The following is a 20,248-nucleotide window of genomic DNA, read 5'->3' as shown; positions in this document are numbered from 1 at the left end:
GAAATAATAAAATCTCTTTTAAATAGCAATTATTTTCTAAGAAACAAAAGACATCAATGGGACTGTGCATAAGCAATTATGTATCATTTTAAAGTAGAATAATATACTTGTCAGAGGATCTCCAACAAGAAAGCTTCCCTGGTGGCTCAGAGGGTAAAGCGTCTGCCTGCAATGTGGAAGACTGGGGTTCAATTCCCTGAGTTGGGAAGATCCCCTGGAGGAGGAAATGGCAACCTACTCCAGTACTCTTGCCTGGAAAATCCCATGGGTGGAGAATCCTGGTGCAGGCACAGTCCATGGATCACAAAGAGTCAGACACAACTGAGCGACTTCACTCTCACTTTCACTTTCTCCAATAAGAACTCCATATACATAACTGTAAACATCACTGTCCTCTTTCTTAAAGTTATTTTTAAACATCTTTTATAGACTGTTTCTACCCAAGTTTATCACCATTCAATGCACAAAAATTTGTTGAAGACCCCATATAATGGAGTGACTTATATATTGATATACTATGATAGCATGTCCTCTGTAAGAATTATTATATCCAAAAAGAATTCATTGGCTATTTTATAAATGAAAATCAAGTACCCTAGAATCCTGTGTTTAGCTAGGGGTGATATGATACATATTACAACTCTCCAAGATCCTTTATACCCTCTGAGCAAGCTTGCCTGCCATCTGCTGCAAACCTGCCGGCCTGGCCTCCGTGGTCTCTCTGGTTCCTATCTCAATGCTTCTGCCCAGGCTCCTTCCCCAAATACATACTGTTCTTTTCTCCCTTCAGCTCCACCCACCCAAACTCACTCTTACTCTGCAGTTCCATATCCAACAGGAAGGTATATATTATCACTTCATGAGACACTCATCTCCCTCCTCTGAGCTCACATACACTCTTCTGAACAATGCCTTCATTTATTTCATTTACTCAAAAATGTTACATCTTACCTCTTTGGGAAATATGTGGACGTTTGGTAATTACCAACTGTTGCCTTGTATTATAGTTTTCTGTGTCCCCATCTTATCTTCCCTTATTAGATCTTACACGTTACTTGAGTGCAAAGGATGTGCATTTTCGGTCACATGATGCATAACACGTACTAAGTGGATGAGCAAGTTTGCCTTCGGCATGGTGGGAGGGCTCACAGAAGGTGAAGCATGTAAGCAACATGTGATTCAGTTATCAAACAAGTGTCTAATCTAGTCGGGTGTATTTTGTTCACCAGATTTCCCTTGAACAATTCTTTTTTTAATGTGCCTTCTGCAGAGGATGAATCATGAGCCCTCTAAGAAATAGCAGATGAAGCAGTACATTCACAGAGTGCATAAAATAAGTTTTCAAACCTCCAGCTACTGGTAATTGTCAATCATTTTAAAAAGTCTATCAATTTAGCTCACATGCTGCTAGAACTCTGTGTGCTTGAATATCCCTAAGGACACCATATATTCCTGAGATTATTGTGTTTATGGATCTCTCAAAAGCATGGAAGAGACCTCACGGAGGCTTGTTAAGATAACTAACAGTAACCAATATCAGACAAGGAAGGGTAATGGCACTAGACCATTTGTCTTTCAGTTTGGAGGAGAGAGATTGATGGTGCTTCCCCAGGATCACTACAGGCTGCAACGCCCATCGTAAGAACTGGGATGTTTTATCAGCACATCACCACCTGTGGTTGTTTAAGAAACAGAGCCTTGTGCCAGAGAACAAGAAAACAGATGTGGGTATGACAACCTGTGTCCTCAAGGTGTTCATGGTGTTTGGGGTAGGATTCCTCCTGGTATAGGTCCCTCTCCTGACACAGGTCTGTGCAGAACAGGGCTCCCTGAGGCTTGTCCTCACTCAGCCCCAGCTGGCAGGTGGTTGCCAACCTCCTTCCCTCTGTGGAGGTGTCTCCCAAGACTGTGGATCCTCTTCCTTCCCCTCTCCACCTGTCTTCTCTGAGAGCTCATCTGTTTGCAGTGCTTCTTCTCTCACCAGGATGCAAATGACTCCCAAATCTATTTCTCTACTTTGCATGTCTATCTCTCTACATCACAGGGTACTTACTGCATGCTGTTGGCAGGCAATCATTACTCAGTAAATACTTGCCGCCTGATTGTAGAATAAGATGGAAGTAATCTTCTTTCGGGTAAATGCATAAAGGGTTTTTCTGGGTCAAGATGGCCTTGCCCTTCCGAAATTCAAAACTAGAGAGAAAAGGAGGAAATTACTATAGGTAAACTCCTTAGAGGAAAGGACTGTATAATTTTTGTTCAGTATCTGCTGTTTTATCAGCTGAGCATTGCCTTCTTGTTCTGGAATTGCTCCCTCTCCCTCCATTTAACATTCAGAAGAACCATGTTACCCTGTGACCCAGAAGATAAACAAGCGTGAAGTGAGTAGTCATATGGGCTTCCCTGGTGGCTAACTGGGCATTTGACCCAAACTAGGTTAAGGGCCCCCTACCCTGGGATTTTTTAACTTGGAACTAAGAGGCATTCTCCTCATTTAATGTCTAAAACTGGTAAATATGAAACTTCAGGGATGTTTTCCTTCATCAAGTCAGTAACTTAGGAAATGTTTGCTAAACATCTACTATGTGCTAAACACGTTGCAGTGAAGAACCAGAACAGAAGTGTGACTGTTAGTAAAGAAAGACAGAAGATAAACAAGCGTGAAGTAAGCAGTCATATGGGCTTCCCTGGTGGCTCAGTGGTAAAGAATTTGCCTGCAGTGCAGGAGACGTGGGTTCAATCCCTGGGTTGGGAAGATCCCCTGAAGAAGGAAATGGCAACCCACTCCAGTATTCTTGCCTGGGAAATCCCATGGACAGAGGACCCTGGTGAGCTACAGTCCATGGGGTTGCAAAGAGTCAGACACGACTTAGCAACTGAGCACAAACACAAGTAGACATGAGATTTCAGATGTGATAAGCCAGAAATCCACTGTCTAAAGAAATCCCTGCATGATTACCTACATAATTTTCACTCAGACTAGGCAAGAAAGAAAACAAAGCAAGAATAGAATGCTCATCGTGACACATGCCTATTTCTCCTTATCTTTGCTGTGGTTTTTTTTTTAACATGAAAACAACAGTAGTAAAAGTAACTATAGTAACGACTCCAACACAGTGAAGTGGTTTAAGGTGTCCAGCAAGTTATTCAATACAGTCAGTATCTCACTTAATCTGTACACCTGCCCTTTGTGATAAACACTGAAAATTAGCCTGATTTTATAGACTTTATAGATGAAGAAATTGATTCATAGAGAAATCCAGTATACAGTCAGGGAACAGAGTGAACAGTAGAATCCCACACTAGAACCCAGGCTGCCTCCCACCAACATCCTGGCTTTTACCCCTCATTGTGCCATACTGATACTGAGCAGCCTCCACATCCAGAAACCATGATGAATAAAGGACATCTTGCCTCAAGGAGCTCACAGCCCAACCGCGGAACAAATCCATCAGTGGACAAGTGTGATACAATAGCTGTTATCACACAGACAAAATTTTGTGGGACTATAGAAAAAAACTATAGTTGCAGTCCATGGGGTGCAGGAGGGCCAAGAGGAGCTACTCCACGTTCAAGGTCAGGAGGGGCAGCCATGAGGAGATACCCCTCATCCAAGGTAAGGAGCAGCAGCTGCACTTTGCTGGAGCATCCATGAAGAGATACCCCACGTCCGAGGTAAGAGAAACCCAAGTAATACGGTAGGTGTTGTGAGAGGGCATCAGATGGCAGACACACTGAAACCATAATAACAGAAAACTAGCCAATCTGATCACATGGACCACAACCTTGTCTAACTCAATGAAACTAAGCCATGCCGTGTGGGGCCACCCAAGATGGATGGGTCACGGTGGAAAGATTTGACAGAATGTGGTCCACTGGAGAAGGGAATGGCAAACCACTTCAGTATTCTTGCCTTGAGAACCCCATGAACAGTATGAAAAGGCAAAATGATAGGATACTGAAAGAGGACTCCCCAGGTTGGTAAGTGCCCAACATGCTAAACTAGAGATCAGTGGAGAAATAACTTCAGAAACAATGAAGGGGTGGAGCCAAAGCAAAAACAATACCCAGTTGTGGATGTGACTGGTAATAGAAGCAAGGTCCGATGCTATAAAGAGCAATATTGCATAGGAACCTGGAATGTCAGGTCCATGAATCAAGGTAAATTGGAAGTGGTCAAACAGGAGATGGCAGAGTGAACATAGACATTCTAGGAATCAGCAAACTAAAATGGACTGGAATGGGTGAATTTAACTCAGATGACCATTGTATCTACTACTGTGGGCAGGAATCCCTTAGAAGAAATGGGGTAGCCATCATGGTCAACAAAAGAGTCCGAAATGCAGTACTTGGATGCAATCTCAAAAACTACAGAATGATCTCTGTTTGTTTCCAAGGCAAACCATTCAATATCACAGTAATCCACGTCTATGCCCCAACCAGTAATGCTGAAGAAGCTGAAGTTGAATGGTTCTATGAAGACCTACAAGACCTTTTAGAACTAACACCCCAAAAAGATGTCCTTTTCATTAACAGGGGACTGGAATGCAAAAGTAGGAAGTCAAGAAACACCTGGAGTAACAGGTAAATTTGGCCTTGGAGTATGGAATGAAGCAGGGCAAAAGCTAACAGAGTTTTGCCAAGAGAACACACTGGTCATAGCAAATACCTTCTTCCAACAACACAAGAGAAGACTCTACACATGGACATCACCAGATGGTCAACACTGAAATCAGATTGATATATTCTTTGCAGGCAAAGATGGAAAAGCTCTATACAGTCAGCAAAAACAAGACTGGGAGATGACTGTGGCTCAGATCATGAAATCCTTATTGCCAAATTCAGACTTAAATTGAAGAAAGTAGGGAAAACCACTAGACCATTCAGGTATGATCTAAATCAAATCACTTATGATTATACAGTAGAAGTGAGAAATAGATTTAAGGGACTAGATCTGATAGACAGAGTGCCTGATGAACTATGGATGGAGGTTCATGACATTGTACAGGAGATCAAGACCATCCCCAAGAAAAGGAAATGCAAAAAAGCAAAATGGCTGTCTGAGGAGGCCTTACAAATAGCTGTGAAAAGAAGAGAAGTGAAAAGCAAAGGAGAAAAGGAAAGCTATAAGCATCTGAATGCAGAGTTCCAAAGAATAGCAAGGAGAGATAAGAAAGCCTTCCTCAGTGATCAGTGCAAAGAAATAGAGGAAAACAACAGAATGGGAAAGACTAGAGATCTCTTCAAGAAAATTAGAGATACCAAGGGAATATTTCATGCAAAGATGGGCTCGATAAAGGACAGAAATGGTATGGACCTAACAGAAGCAGAAGAAATTAAGAAGAGGTGGCAAGAATAAACAGAAGAACTATACAAAAAAGATCTTCAAGACCCAGATAATCACGATGGTGTGATCACTCACCTAGAGCTAGACATCCTGGAATGTGAAGTCAAGTGGGCCTTAGAAAGCATCACTATGAACAAAGCTAGTGGAAGTGATGGAATCCCAGTTGAGCTATTTCAAATCCTGACAGATGATACTATGAAAGTGCTGCACTCAATATGCCAGCAAATTTGGAAAACTCAGCAGTGGCCATAGGACTGGAAAAGGTCAGTTTTTATTCCAATCCCAAAGAAAGGCAATGCCAAAGAATGCTCAACTACCGCACAATTGCACTCATCTCAGACACTAGCAAAGTATACGCTCAAAATTCTCCAAGCCAGGCTCCAACAGTACGTGAACTGTGAATTTCCAGATGTTCAAGCTGGTTTTAGAAAAGGCAGAGGAACCAGAGATCAAATTGCAAACATCTGCTGGATCATCGAAAAAGCAAGAGAGTTCCAGAAAAACATCTATTTCTGCTTTATGGACTATGCCAAAGCCTTTTACTCTGTGGATCACAATAAACTGTGGAAAGTTCTGAAAGAGATGGGAATACCAGACCACCTGACCTACCTCCTGGGAAACCTGTATGCAGGTCAGGAAGCAACAGTTAGAACTGGACATGGAACAACAGACTGGTTCCAAATAGGAAAAGGAGTATGTCAAGGCTGTATATTGTCACCTTGTTTATTTAACTTACATGCACAGTACATCATGAGAAACGCTGAGCTGGAAGAAGCACAGGCTGGAATCAAGATTGCCAGGAGAAATATCAATAATCTCAGATATGCAGATGACACCACTCATGGCAGAAAGTGAAGAGGAACTAAAAGGCCTCTTGTTGAAAGTGAAAGAGGAAAGTAAAAAAGTTGGCTTAAAGCTCAACATTCAGAAAACTAAGATCATGGCATCTGGTCCCATCACTTCATGGAAATGGATGGGGAAATATTGGAAACAGTGGCTGACTTTATTTTTGGGGGCTCCAAAATCACTACAGATGGTGACTGCAGCCATGAAATTAAAAGACACTTACTCCTTGGAAGAAAAGTTATGACCACCCTAGATAGCATATTAAAAAGCAGAGATATTACTTTGCCAACAAAGGTCCATCTAGTCAAGGCTATGGTTTTTCCAGTGGTCATGTATGGATGTGAGAGTTGGACGGTGAAGAAAGCTGAGCGCCGAAGAATTGATGCTTTTGAACTGTGGTGTTGGAGAAGACTCCCTTGGACTGCAAGGAGATCCAACCAGTCCATTCTAAATGAGATCAGTCCTGGGTGTTCATTGGAAGGACTGATACTAAAGCTGAAACTCCAATACTTTGGCCACCTCATGCAAAGAATTGACTCATTGGGAAGGACCCTGATGCCGAGAGTGATTGGGGGTAGGAGGAGAAGGGGACGACAGAGGATGCGATGGCTGGATGGCATCACCGACTCGATGGACTTGAGTTTGAGTAAACTCTGGGAGTTGGTGATGGACAGGGAGCCTGCCTGGCGTGCTCTGATTCATGGGGTCGCAAAGAGTCGGACACGACTGAGTGACTGAACTGATAGAAAAAACTGCATGGGGGCTTCCTTGGTGGCTCAGTGGGAAACACTCTGCCTGCAGCTCAAGAGACACAGGTTCGATCCCTGATCCGGGAAGATCCGACATGCCACAGAACAATGAAGCCTATGCACCACAGCTACTTAGCCTGTGCTCTCGAGCTCAAGGACCCGCTATTACTTTAGACTGTGTGCCCTAGAGGCCATGCTCCACAAAAGAAGCCACCGCAATGTGAAGCACCACAGCTAGAGAGTAGCCCCTATTCTCAGCAACTAGAGAAAACCTGCAGAGAAGGCAATGGCACCCCACTCCAGTACTCTTGCCTGGAAAATCCCATGGATGGAGGAGCCTGGTAGGCTGCAGTCCATGGGGTCGCTAAGGGTCGGACACGACTGAGAGACTTCCCTTCCACTTTTCACTTTCATGCGTTGGAGAAGGAAATGGCAACCCACTCTGGTGTTCTTGCCTGGAGAATCCCAGGGACAGGGGAGCCCGCTGGGCTGCCATTTATGGGTTCGCACAGAGTTGGACATGACTGAAGTGACTTAGCAGCAGCAGCAGCAGAGAAAACCTGTGTGCTGCAACGAAGACCCAGCACGGACAAAAATAGATAGGTTTTTTTGTTTTTTTTTTTTAAAGAAAACTGTGTGTGGACTGTTATTCTCAGCTCCACTGAACCCTCTGGAGTCATCTGAAGGCCAAGCCCACTTACCTGCTGGCAGATCAGCTCTGACCTAGTCGTATCTGCTGCTTCTTCAAAAGACAGGATGTTGGTGAAGGCCCTTCTGGGTGAAGTGTGGATGTGGTGGTTCATTTCTGCCCTTATGTCTGGAACAAGATGTCCTTGGTGTCCGCTGAAAATACGAGAGATAAAGAAGCATGTCTTATGTCCACCTCCCAACCTAACTCATCTTTACAACTTACTTAAAAGAGGGCACATGGGAATGTTCTCAGGATTTCCTCCGGGCAAATGTGCTGGTACAGCCAGTGCTGAAAGATGTGTCACTCCAAATATGAACTCAGCATCAAATGGGAAAGTGCTTCTTAACTCTCCACTCCATGCAAAATTATATTCCAAACTCCATGAACCTTACTGGGATTTTTCATTTCTTTTTTCTTTCTTTCACTTTAACACAGTACATTTCTACTAAATTGACTGCCAGTGAATTAAAGAGAGGATGGCCAGAATGGACAGTTTCCTCCTTCAGTCATTCACCTCATTCTCACGTTTCTCGACCCTCCGGTTTGGCCTTCCTACTAGAAAAAACCCAGGTCAGGAATTCTGTCTGCTAGGGCCCGGAGCAGAATGAACTGCTTCTCAAAGAATCCACAGCCTGTGGCCTGAGCAGCAGCCTGCAGGGAAAAGGGTGGGGGCAGGAAGAGGGGCCGGGAAATGTAGCAGAAAAGTGGGTTAGGAAGGCGTCTTTAGAGTTCTCTTAGAAGCTAAAGTGCTGGAAATTGAATGTCAGAGCCCAACCAGGTTTTCCTTCCCCAAGGGCACCTTTTCTCATCTGGAGAAATATTAAGTTCATTTCGACACTGCTCTCCTGGAATTCACAATTGATATCAGTTCAGGGAACAGTACAAACCCAGGACAGGTCCCTCGTCTTCTGGGTCTTCCCAGGCCCCTCTCCAGGCAGGGTGCATCCTTCTCTGTCCCCCTAACACAGACTCCACACATTCCTGAGCCCTCAAGTTTCCTCTACATTCCACCCTACCTTTCCATGCTCAGCCGTGCCTCTGGCTGGGTTACAGAAGTCTGCTCACAAGAACATATATAGTCAATAATGCGTTGATACCTTTGTATGGTGACAGACAGTAACTAGACTTTTCGTGGTGATCACTTTGTAGTGTACAGAGGTATCAAATCACTATATTGTTCACCAAGAACTAACATAGTGTTGTAGGTCAATTACACTGTAAAAGAAACAGCCAAACAAACTCACAGAAAAAGAGATCATAAAGTCAGCCACTGTTTCCACCGTTTCCCCATCTATTTCCCATGAAGTGATGGGACCAGATGCCATGATCTTCGTTTTCTGAATGTTGAGCTTTAAGCCAACTTTTTCACTCTCCTCGTTCACTTTCATCAAGAGGCTCTTTAGTTCTTCTTCACTTTCTGCAATAAGGGTGGTGTCATCTGCATATCTGAGGTTATTGACATTTCTCCCGGCAATCTTGATTCCAGCTTGTGCTTCTTCCAGCCCAGCGTTTCTCATGATGGCAAATAGATGGGGAAACAGTGACAGCTTTATTTTGGGGGGGCAACAAAATCACTGCAGATGGTGACTTCAGCCATGAAATTCAAAGACACTTGCTCCTTGGAAGGAAAGTTATGACCAACCTAGACAACAAATTAAAAAGCAGAGACACTACTTTGCCAACAGTGGTCCATCTAGTCAAGGCTACGTTTCTTCCAGTGGTCATGTATGGATGTGAGAGTTGGACTATAAAGAAAGCTGAGTGCAGAAGAATTGATGCTCTCGAGCTGTGGTGTTAGAGAAGACTCTTGAGAGTCCCTTGGACTGCAAGCAGATCCAACCAGTCCATCCTAAGGAGACCAGTCCTGGGTGTTCATTGGAAGGACTGATGCTGAAGCTGAAACTCAATGTTTTGGCTACCCTGATGTGAAGAACTACTTCATTTGAAAAGACCCTGATGCTGGGAAAGGTTAAAGGCAGGAGGAGAAGGGGACGACAGAGGATGAGATGGTTGGATGGCATCACCAACTCAATGGGCACGAGTTTGGGTAAACTCTGGGAGTTAGCGGTGGACAGGGAGGTCTGGTGTGTTGCAGTCCATGGGGTCCCAAAGAGTCAGACACGACTGAACTGAACTGAACTGAACTGATAATTGACTTTATGCCAGAGAAATGCTGACAATTTTACCTCTGTTGTCTCATGTTTTCCATATAGGAAACTGTATCTTATGAAGTAACTTTCTGTGGCTATTTAATCATTATGTAACAGAGAAGAGACGTAACTGCAAATCTCTGAGGCAGATCCTCTGAGCTTAACCATTATCAACTGCCTGGATATCAACTGCCTATAACCATTCTCTATAGAGTAGCCCCATTCAACCACAATAGAGTTCTTAGGGAGAGAATACAGGTTTCAAGTCTTGTTAATACTAGGACTGATTTTCTTTTTAGTTTCTTCATGCTGCTGCTGCTGCTAAGTCACTTCAGTCGTGTCTGACTCTGTGTGACCCCATAGACAGCAGCCCACCAGGCTCCCCATCCCTGGGATTCTCCAGGCAAAAACAATGGAGTGGGCTGCCATTTCCTTCTCCAATGCATGAAAGTGAGAAGTGAAAGTGAAGTCGCTCAGTCGTGTCCGACTCTTCTCGGCCCCATGGACTGCAGCCTACCAGGCTCCTCCGTCCATGGGATTTCCCAGGCAAGAGTATTGGAGTGGGGTGCCATCACCTTCTCTGAGAGGGATATAAAAGAGAGAACAGTGAGGAAGATTTGGGGGTGGGGGTGGTGTAGAACTCAGTCTCAATTGTACAGATCTTGAAATGAAGGCTAGTTCATCACCTCCTTAATTTGGGAAACAAAATCCATAACATTCATTGCAGGCTCCCAAGGTGTTAGAATCCAGAGTAACATCTAAAAGCAAAAAAAAAAAAAATTAGATTCAAAGCAATTGTTTTCCACCAGCTTCATTGCCAAAACAATGGCAGGGATACAAACTACTAGCAAGGGAGAGTTAAGTCGTCATCCTTGTTGTTCAGTTGCTGCGTCATGTCTGACTCTATGATCCCATGTCATCCTATGCAGCATGACAGGCTTCCCTGTCCTTCACTATCTCCCAGAGTTTGCTCAAACTCATATCCATAGAGACGTGATGCCATCCAGTCATCTCATCCTTTGCCATCCCCTTGTCCTCCCGCCCTTGATCTTTCCCATCATCAAAGTCTTTTCCAATGAGTCGGTTCTTCACACCAGGTGGCCAAAGTGTGATCTATTAACTTGATACAGCGTCACACAACCATGAAAATAGTAATTATGAAGACTAGGAAAAGGCACAGGAGAATGCTTGGAATTTTACCATATAATGTTATCTGATAAAATACAGCGTCATGTGTACCTTATAATGACATCTGCTTAAAATATAAATATATATGAAAGTGAAATGCAGAAGTTAATGTAAAATGAGTTAAATATTTGAGCTCTGCATGATGGTAGGATTCTGGGTCATATTCCATAGATTTTTTAAAAAGTCCTATTATTTTGACTGTCAAACAACAGAATTAAATGTCCAAATACACTCTGGACACTGTCTGGGGGAGTTCCATGGAAGAAAAGGCAATGACTAAGCCTAGATAGCATACTAAAAAGCAGAGATATTACTTTGCTAACAAAAGTCTGTCTAGTCAAGGCTATGGTTTTTCCAGTGGTCATGTATGGATGTGAGAGTTGGACTGTGAAGAAAGCTGAGTGCTGAAGAATTGATGCTTTTGAACTGTGGTGTTGAAGAAGACTCTTGCAAGTCCCTTGGACTGCAAGGAGATCCAACCAGTCCATCCTAAAGGAGATCAGTCCTGGGTGTTCATTGGAAGGACTGATGCTGAAGCTGAAACTCCAATACTTTGGCCACTTCATGCAAAGAGTTGACTCATTGAAAAAGACCCTGATGCTGGGAGGGATTGGGGGCAGGAGGAGAAGGGGATGACAGAGGATGAGATGGCTGGGTGTCATCACCGACTCGATGCACATGAGTTTGGGTGGACTCCAGGAGTTGGTGATGGACAGGGAGGCCTGGTGTGCTGTGATTCATGGGGTCGCAAAGAGTCAGACACGACTGAGCAACTGAACTGAACTGAAGCACATGTATTTTTCCTCACCATTATTTCCCTGCCCCATAGACACAAGGGTAAGACTAACAGAAAATCAGCACATGTAGTATTCAGAATAGGTTGCTCTGTTGCCCACATGACATATCTATATATTACGTTTATCTGATGCTTTCATAAAGCAGGTATGTGCTATATGTATCCTCACAATACTACTTTTCAAGACAAATGCAGAAGACACAGATGTGGGCTCAATTCCTGGGTTCAGAAGATCCCCTGGAGTAGGAAATGGCACCCCATTCCATGGACAGAGGAGCCTGGCAGGCTACAGTCCATAGGGTCACAAAGAGTTGGACATCACTAGGCACACCCACACACATAATATTTAGGAATCTTTTGTTCACTGGGACAGGAAAGTAAAATGATGGGTCCCTGACTTGAACCAGACTCTTCACAGCTAGCCCAGGGTTCTTCTCACTGCACCAGGCACTCTGTATACCCTGATGATAGCAAATACCAGCTTGTGCAATTGAAGCTATGACAAACCTAGACAACGTATGAAAAAGCAGAGACATTGCTTTGAGTACAAAGGTCTGTAGAGTCAAGGCTATGGTTTTTCCGGTAGTCATGTATGGATGTGAGAGTTGGACGGTGAAGAAAGCTGAGTGCCGAAGAATTGATGCTTTTGAACTGTGGTGTTGCAGAAGACTCTTGAGAGTCCCATGGACTGCAAGGAGATCCAACCAGTCCATTCTAAAGGAGATCAGTCCTGAATATTCATTGGAAGGACTGATGCTGAAGCTGAAGCTCAAATACTTTGGCCACCTGATGTGAAGAGCCAGCTCATTGGAAAAGCCCCTGATAGTGGGAAAGATTGAAGGCAGGAGAAGGGGGTGACAGAGGATGAGATGGTTGGATGACATTGTTGACTTGATGGACATGAGCTTGAGCAAGCTCCAGGAAGTAGTGAAGGACAGGGAAATCTGGAAATCTGAAATCTTCGCTGCAGTTCATGGGATCACAAAGAGTCAGACATCACTTAGCGATTAAATAACAACAGTCTGAAAAAAGAAAGCCATCAGGGGACTTCTCTGGTAGTCCAGTGGCTAAGACCCTGTGCTCCCAATGCAGGGGGCCCAGGTTCAATCCCTGGTCAGGGAACTAGATCCCACATGCAGCAAGTGATGATCCCATATGCCACAGAATATTGAAGATCCCGTGAGCAACAACTAAGATCCAGTGAAATGAAATAATTTTTTTTAAAAAGATGCTATCAGAAATGGGGAGGCATTTAGGGCAGAAATTATTTCCTTATTTACTGAGAACTCTTTTTTACTGAAACCACTTCTAAGCTGGCCCCAGCAAAGCCAAAGAGGATGCCCAGTTGTCACTTCCCTTCCTTGCTGCTGCAGTTGCATCTATGGCCACCTTCTGTTCCTTTAAGCCCTTTCCCTTCTTCCCAGTGTCTCTCCTATTCCTCTGTCAGTCTCCTGTGTCTGAGCTAGGGAGGTTGGTCCTGATGCTCTCTCCCAGGCTGACTCAGATCTTTAGCCCTGATCTCTCTACAAAATTAAAGGCTTAAACTTCTGCATCAGAAAGTAGGACTGGGGAAAAAACATTTGGGAAATATAAATTTACACACTTCTGTTCAACAGCCAAGACATCACTGCTCTCACCCTTACTGTGGGTGTACTTCTGGTCCTCAGAAGCAAAGGACCACAAGAGGGTGAGAGGGACACCCTATTTGTGCACAGCCCTGGGACAGACAGCCCTGAGAGGGAGGCCTTCTGCTTGATGTCTTCATAGCTTCACTGAGAGTACAATAGATGCTCTATGTGTGGGGCCAACAGTACATGCTACATGCTTCTTCCTGCCAGTACTGTATGCAAGGTGGTGTGTGTGTGTGTGTGTGTGTGTGTGTGTGTGTGTGAGAGAGAGAGAGAGAGAGAGAGAGAGAAAGAGAGAGAGAGAGAATAATTCTGGGAAGTCCAGTTTGGGCCTTTTGAAATGTATCAAACATCTATGTCCACAGTAACCTGGGATTTAATTTCCTGCCCCAGCCTCTCTGTTTAAGAAAGGAAGAGCCTGCCTATCTCACAGCACTTTTCCTTTTATTCAAGTTAAGCCTTCCCTCCTGCCACGGTTGTAGGTCATGACCTTGGTTGCTCCCTGCAGATTGAAAAGGTTGACTCCTAGATCTATACATGACCAGCTTAATTTTAGAGAGACTGTCTGAAGTAGTTCACTGTGGTTGAGTTTCCACGTCATTTATCACTGACATCGTCTCATGCATGAAAGTGCAAGGAGATTTAAGGAGCTGGCATTTGCTCACAAGGTCTTCTTTACAGGCATGGTCCTTAACATGCTACTTAACTCGCTTTGTCACTGAAATCCTCTCCCCAGCATCTCTGTCTTCCCACTGAATAGCAAAACCCTGAGTAAGTGGGGAGCTTTACTCAGAACTTGTAAGTCCTATTGTACTAAAATGTTCATGACACCCAAGGGGCAAGGTCACCACCTGTCTTTGCACTCTAAATCCCATGCTTCAGAAAGAGCCTGGTTTTGTAGGAGCGTGTTGCCTGAATAACCAAGAAGCCCTCTGACATCACCTAGAAGACAAATCAAGAAAACATCACTTTTCTGAGTTTGAAGAGAACTGGGTTTTGTTTTGATCTCATCTGGAGTTTTTCTTCTTTGATTTATTTTCATTTTTCAAACCCACACCTTATTTTAGTCTATTAAAACTGAAAAAAAATTAAAATCAAGATAAAATCTTGATGAGTCTATAATTTTATGGGATTCTTCATTTTAGTACTTTGGCCACTTGATGTGAAGAGCTGAGTCATTGGAGAAGACCTCGATGATGGGAAGGATTGAGGGCAGGAGGTGAAGCGGGTGACAGAGGTTGAGGTGGTTGGATGGCATCACTTACTCAATGGACATGAGTTTGAGAAAACTCCAGGAGATAGAGAGGGACAGGGAAGCCTGGTGTGTTGCAGTCCTTGGGGTCACAAAAAGTCAAACATGACTTAGTGACTAAACAACAACATTTTAGAAATAGAATTTCTAGTTTCACAAAAACAAGCGACTATAATAGAAGAAATATTCTCTGGTAAGGGAGTCAATATTTAGGATTGTACAAGTGCAAGGAGTCAAACTGAGCTTGCAAAATCAGAAGTCACTCAGAATCGACATTTTCTCCAGAAAAACAGACACTACGTTCTGAAATATTAATACTCTATTCAGTTAACAGAATATCCTCTCACAGGTTCTGTACTCAGAGTCTGAAAGATCTGATATATATCTACCCTGTTATACAGGCACTCCAAGGACCAGTCCCAACACACACATGTCCACACACACCCACACACACCCCCCCACACACACACCCACACACAGGCACACATACACACAGACGGTTTCTGGCATATGGTCCTACATTGCCTCAATTGAAGACATTTATTTATTTGAAAATTAGTATACTCTGAAGTTTTGATTAGTCCTTGAGAATGAGCCCCTCTCAGGAAGGACATGTATTAAACTAGTATGAAAAGGCAAAAACTAGTAAGAGGACTACTTATATCCTAGAGATAAAGCTTCTGTGACCTTTATGTATTAGACTTACTGGATGATTTGAAAACTTCTTGATGATTATAAGTGAAGATACATCCCATTTAATCTATTTGTATCTTAGCTACAGAGAACTAATGAGTCATTAGTCCGTTTTGCCATATACTTAGATTTGTATTGCTGTTTCACAGTGGACCTGCTCATTTTGGTTAATGATAGTAGTAATATTGGTGAATGTATAATGAGCGCTTACTAAGTTCTAGGTTCTTCACAAGAACTATCTCATTTAATAGCAATGCTTTATTTTCCTCATTCACAGATGAGGAAAGTAAAACAAAGGGAGCCTAGGTTACCTGCCCAGGGGATACAGAGTCCAGGAGGTCTGGCTCTCGGTTCTCCAGACTTCACTATCTTTCTGCCTTGCTGCTGGTATGGGAGCTAGCTAACCAAGCCTTGCCTCAATGTCTGACCTTAAAGCAAATCCTCCAGCAAATGTACAGAAGGTGAGCCATGGGGAGGGACATCTGTGCAGTTCCCTCCCCTTGAGTCCAGGCAGAACTTGAGATGGCTTCTAGATGATAGAATATAGCAAAGGTGATGGGCTAGTCCCCCATGGTGATATTATGTTATATATGATTCTGTTTTATAGTGAGCTGCCATGTTATGAGAGGGCCCATAAGAAAGCCGTGAGGTAAGGACTGTAGACAACCTCTTAAACTGAAAACTATCCCCAGGAGACAGCCAGTAAGACAATCGGGACCTCGGTCAGAATTCTGATCTGAATCCTGCCAATAACCACATTGGACAAGAACTCTGAGCTTCGGATGAGAACACAGCCTGGCCAATACCTTGATTTCAGCTTATGAGTTGCAGAGCAAGGGGTCCAGCTAAAGCCTTGCCCAGACTCCTGACTCATGTTTTAAGTCACTGAATAAGGTATCTTGTTGACATTCTTGTTGTCTTGGCCAGTGATCTGTTTCTCACTTACTGCAAAAAAAACTCCTTAGAGCTCATTGGGTTTCCAGTTCTGGTTTCCTCCAAATTTGCCTGCTTTTTGGATAGCTTTTGAAAATGTGTAACTTGATATGTAATTCTTCATTATCAAATGTAGTATTAGCATCTAAAAATCTACAGAATGAAGTCATGGGATACTGTAAAAAGCCCTCCCCGTTTGGTTCCAAATTACATATGTTGTAATCTCTTGCCACCCACTTCATGCTCTATTCATTAATCTGTTTTTTCAACCAACCCACAGTTACATGCTGCCTACCTCTTATCAGAAAGTGTTCTATACACTGTGAATATGAAACCTAAATAACATTTCTTCCAAAATAGGCCTCTAATATAGTTGAAGAAACAGACAACTTAATCAACTATCCATTCAACACAAAAATGCCATATCTTGAAGAAATCAAATGGTATAACTCCAACTCTATCACTTAGTATTGATGAGAATTTGGAGAAGTCAATGTTTGTCTCTGAACTTCAGTATTCTCACTTGCAAATATTGGAAATAACACCTAACATCCCACCGCAAAATGGAGAGGGATAAAATTTGGTGATACCAATAAAGCTATTAGCATAAAACTAAATACAGAGAGAAGATCTAATAGGTATTTATTAAATTTTGATATTCAGTTTTGTTGTATTTGTTGTCGTTTATCTTTCACACAAAGTGGAACAGGCCAAGGATCAGGGCCGGGAGGTGGGAGAGGCAGGATGCTCAGAGGAAACAAGCCTTGGGGTGAGTCTAGAAGGATGGAGGACTTATTCCCAAACAAGGAAACTTCCCAGGTCGGGAGGACAACATGTGTGTGAAGACACAGATGCCTAAAAGAGCAGGATGTGTTGCAGAGGCAGTAGCTGGGCTTATCTGAGAAAAAGATGCATGTAGAATTAATGTATAATCTCTCTCATTTATTTTTCCCAGTACCCATCTTTACTCCCTCACAAAACAAAAAGAAGAAAAATGTATCTGGCACTCATGATGCACCAGACATTGCTCTAAGGACTTTATACTTAAAAAGCCCTTTTCTATTCTGCACAATAGGTTGTGTAACTAGTAAATCATAGATCTGGGATCTGAACCCAAGGATGGGTGGTTCTGCACTCCAGTATGTATATATCTCCAAAGTCCACCAAAACTAACAGAAGGAAGGAAGCAAATAAGAAAACAACTGGGTAAATCAAATCATTAAAGCTTACCAAGTTTACTGTCTTTAGCACAAATTACTGAATCAGTTCTAATGAGGTGGATGAAACTGGAGCCTATTATACAGAGTGAAGTAAGCCAGAAGGAAAAACATAAATACAGTATACTAACGCATATATATGGAATTTAGAAAGATGGTAACAATAACCTGGTGTACGAGATAGCAAAAGAGACACTGATGTATAGAACAGTCTTACGGACTCTGTGGGAGAGGGAGAGGGTGGGAAGATTTGGGAGAGTGACATTGAAACATGTAGAATATCATGTAAGAAATGAGTTGCCAGTCCAGGTTCGATGCACGATACTGGATGCTTGGGGCTGGTGCACTGGGACGACCCAGAGAGATGGTGTGGGGAGGGAGGAGGGAGGAGGGTTCAGGATGGGGAACACATGTATGCCTGTAGCAGATTCATTTTGATATTTGGCAAAACTAATACAATTATGTAAAGTTTAAAAATAAAATAAAATTAAAAAAAAAAAGAAAAATGAAACTCAGGAGGCTAAGTGACTCTTCCTTCAATACTGAATGCAGTAAATGTAAGTTATAATGTTAGAATCCATATACCTTCAGCAACATAAAATTCCTACCATGTCCATGAATGCATATTATGCATATATACATAAGTTTGTTACATAGATTTATATGTATGTATGTATGCATGTATGTTGGGAGTATTTGTTTAGTAGAGTGAGTAATTTCATGGTCTTTGCTCCATGAACTGTGTGCTTTGTGTTTAAAATCAATCAAATATTGACTGATTGACCTTCCAGTTGAAAACAGCAGCGAGAAAGCAGCCTTTCATACCACTTTAGAACATTCACAAGTAATATCAGATACAGAATTTCTTACAAATATCTTGAAGTCTTTCTGGGAAAGGGGGTATTTCAAATGAATAAAATAGAAACTCCTAATGTATAAATTAAAAAAAAAAAAAAAAACACTACTCTTTTTAGAATGTCCTGTGCTCAGTCACTTTAATTGCATCCAACTCTTTGCAAAACTATGGCCTGTAGCTGACCAGGCTTCTCAGCCCATGGGATTCTCCAGGCAAGAAAACTAGAATGGATTGCCATGCCCCCTCCAGGGAATCTTCCCCACCCTGGGATCAAACCCACATCTCTTATGTCTCCTGCATTGGCAGGCGGGTTCTTTACCACTAGCACCACCTGGGAAACCCTTTTAGAATACAGGTAATTCATTCAAACTTCCATGGTGGCTCAGACGGTAGAGCGTCTGCCCACAATGCAGGAAACCTTATGGCAGAAAGTGAAGACGAACTAAAAAGCCTCTTGATGAAAGTGAAAGAGGAGAGTGAAAAAGTTGGCTTAAAGCTCAATATTCAGAAAACTAAGATCATGGCATCTGGTCCCATCACTTCATGGGAAATACATGGGGAAACAGTGGAAACAGTGTCAGACTTTATTTTTGGGGGCTCCAAAATCACTGCAGGTGGTGATTGCAGCCATGAAATTAAAAGACACTTATTCCTTGGAAGGAAAGTTATGACCAACCTAGATAGCATATTCAAAAGTAGAGACATTACTTTGCCAACAAAGGTCTGTCTAGTCAAGGCTATGTTTTTTCCAGTGGTCATGTATGGATGTGAGAGTTGGACAGTGAAGAAAGCTGAGCGCCGAAGAACTGATGCTTTTGAACTGTGGTTGGAAAAGACTTTCCAACTGTGGTTGGAAAAGACTCTTGAGAGTCCCTTGGACTGCAAGGAGATCCAACCAGTCCATCCTAAAGGAGATCAGTCCTGGGTGTTCATTGGAAGGACTGATGCTAAAGCTGAAACTCCAATACTTTGGCCACCTCATGCGAAGAGCTGACTCATTGGAAAAGACTCTGATGCTGGGAGGGATTGGGGGCAGAAGGAAAAGGGGACGACAGAGGATGAGATGGGTGGATGGCATCACCAACTCAATGGACATGGGTTTGGGTGAACTCCAGGAGTTGGTGATGGGACAGGGAGGCCTGGCATGATGCAACTCATGGGGTCGCAAAGAGTTGGACACAACTGAGCAACTGAACTGAACTGAACTGAATTCATTCAAAAGACCCAAGGTCACCAAACAATTTTTTCTTAAAACCCACTTCTAAATGTATCTAGTTTTTGCACATAATTTCATCATTTCATTTAACAAATATTTCTTGAATACTTACTGAATGTGATGTACTATTCCTGGGATACAACACAGACATGACCCCAGCCCTGGTGAAACTTTTGCTACAGCAGAGGAAAACAAACAATACATAAGATATTTAACAAAAGCTATATAAAATGTGATATAGTGGTAAGTTCCAGGGGAAAAGAGAATACAGATTCAGATAAAGGAGAGCTAGAGGTAAGGGCTACAGTATTAAATACAGGAGTCAGAGTAACCCTTTTAAAAAGATGACAATGGAAAAAACTTAAAGATGGTGAGAGAAGACAGTTAGATATCTGGAGAAGAGCTTTCCAGGCTGAGGAAACAAGAGCAAAGGCCCTGAGGCAGGAGTGCCTGGCTTAAGAAATACCAAGGAGTCCTGCTGCTGCTGCTGCTGCAAAGTTGCTTTAGTTGTGTCCGACTCGGTGCAACGCTATAGACACAGCCCATCAGGCTTCTCTGTCCATGGGATTTTCCAGGCAAGGATACTGGAGTGGGTTGCCTCTTCCTTCTCCAACCAGAGTCCAGTGGGATTCAAACAGCATGACTAGGGGTAGGGCATAACAGAAGAGGTAACAGAGCCAGACCGT

At 43.0% G+C, this 20,248-nt stretch overlaps 1 long non-coding RNA gene across 1 annotated transcript in view; it reads right to left on the bottom strand.

Annotated features, from left to right (window-relative positions):
* Positions 1–20,248, bottom strand: part of LOC132346611 (uncharacterized) — a 148,507-nt gene that overhangs the window by 58,647 nt on the left and 69,612 nt on the right. The window contains exons 2-4 of the long non-coding RNA XR_009496511.1: positions 10,470–10,541; positions 7,644–7,785; positions 2,054–2,193 (exon numbers count right to left, since the gene is read on the bottom strand). This is a non-coding gene — a long non-coding RNA (uncharacterized lncRNA). The remainder of the gene's footprint in view (positions 1–2,053; positions 2,194–7,643; positions 7,786–10,469; positions 10,542–20,248) is intronic.

This window comes from Bos taurus, chromosome 11 (genome assembly GCF_002263795.3).
Source record: "Bos taurus isolate L1 Dominette 01449 registration number 42190680 breed Hereford chromosome 11, ARS-UCD2.0, whole genome shotgun sequence".
Taxonomy (NCBI): Eukaryota; Metazoa; Chordata; class Mammalia; order Artiodactyla; family Bovidae; genus Bos; species Bos taurus.
Note: the sequence above shows the minus strand (reverse complement) of the source record. Positions and strands in the feature narration are given on the sequence as shown.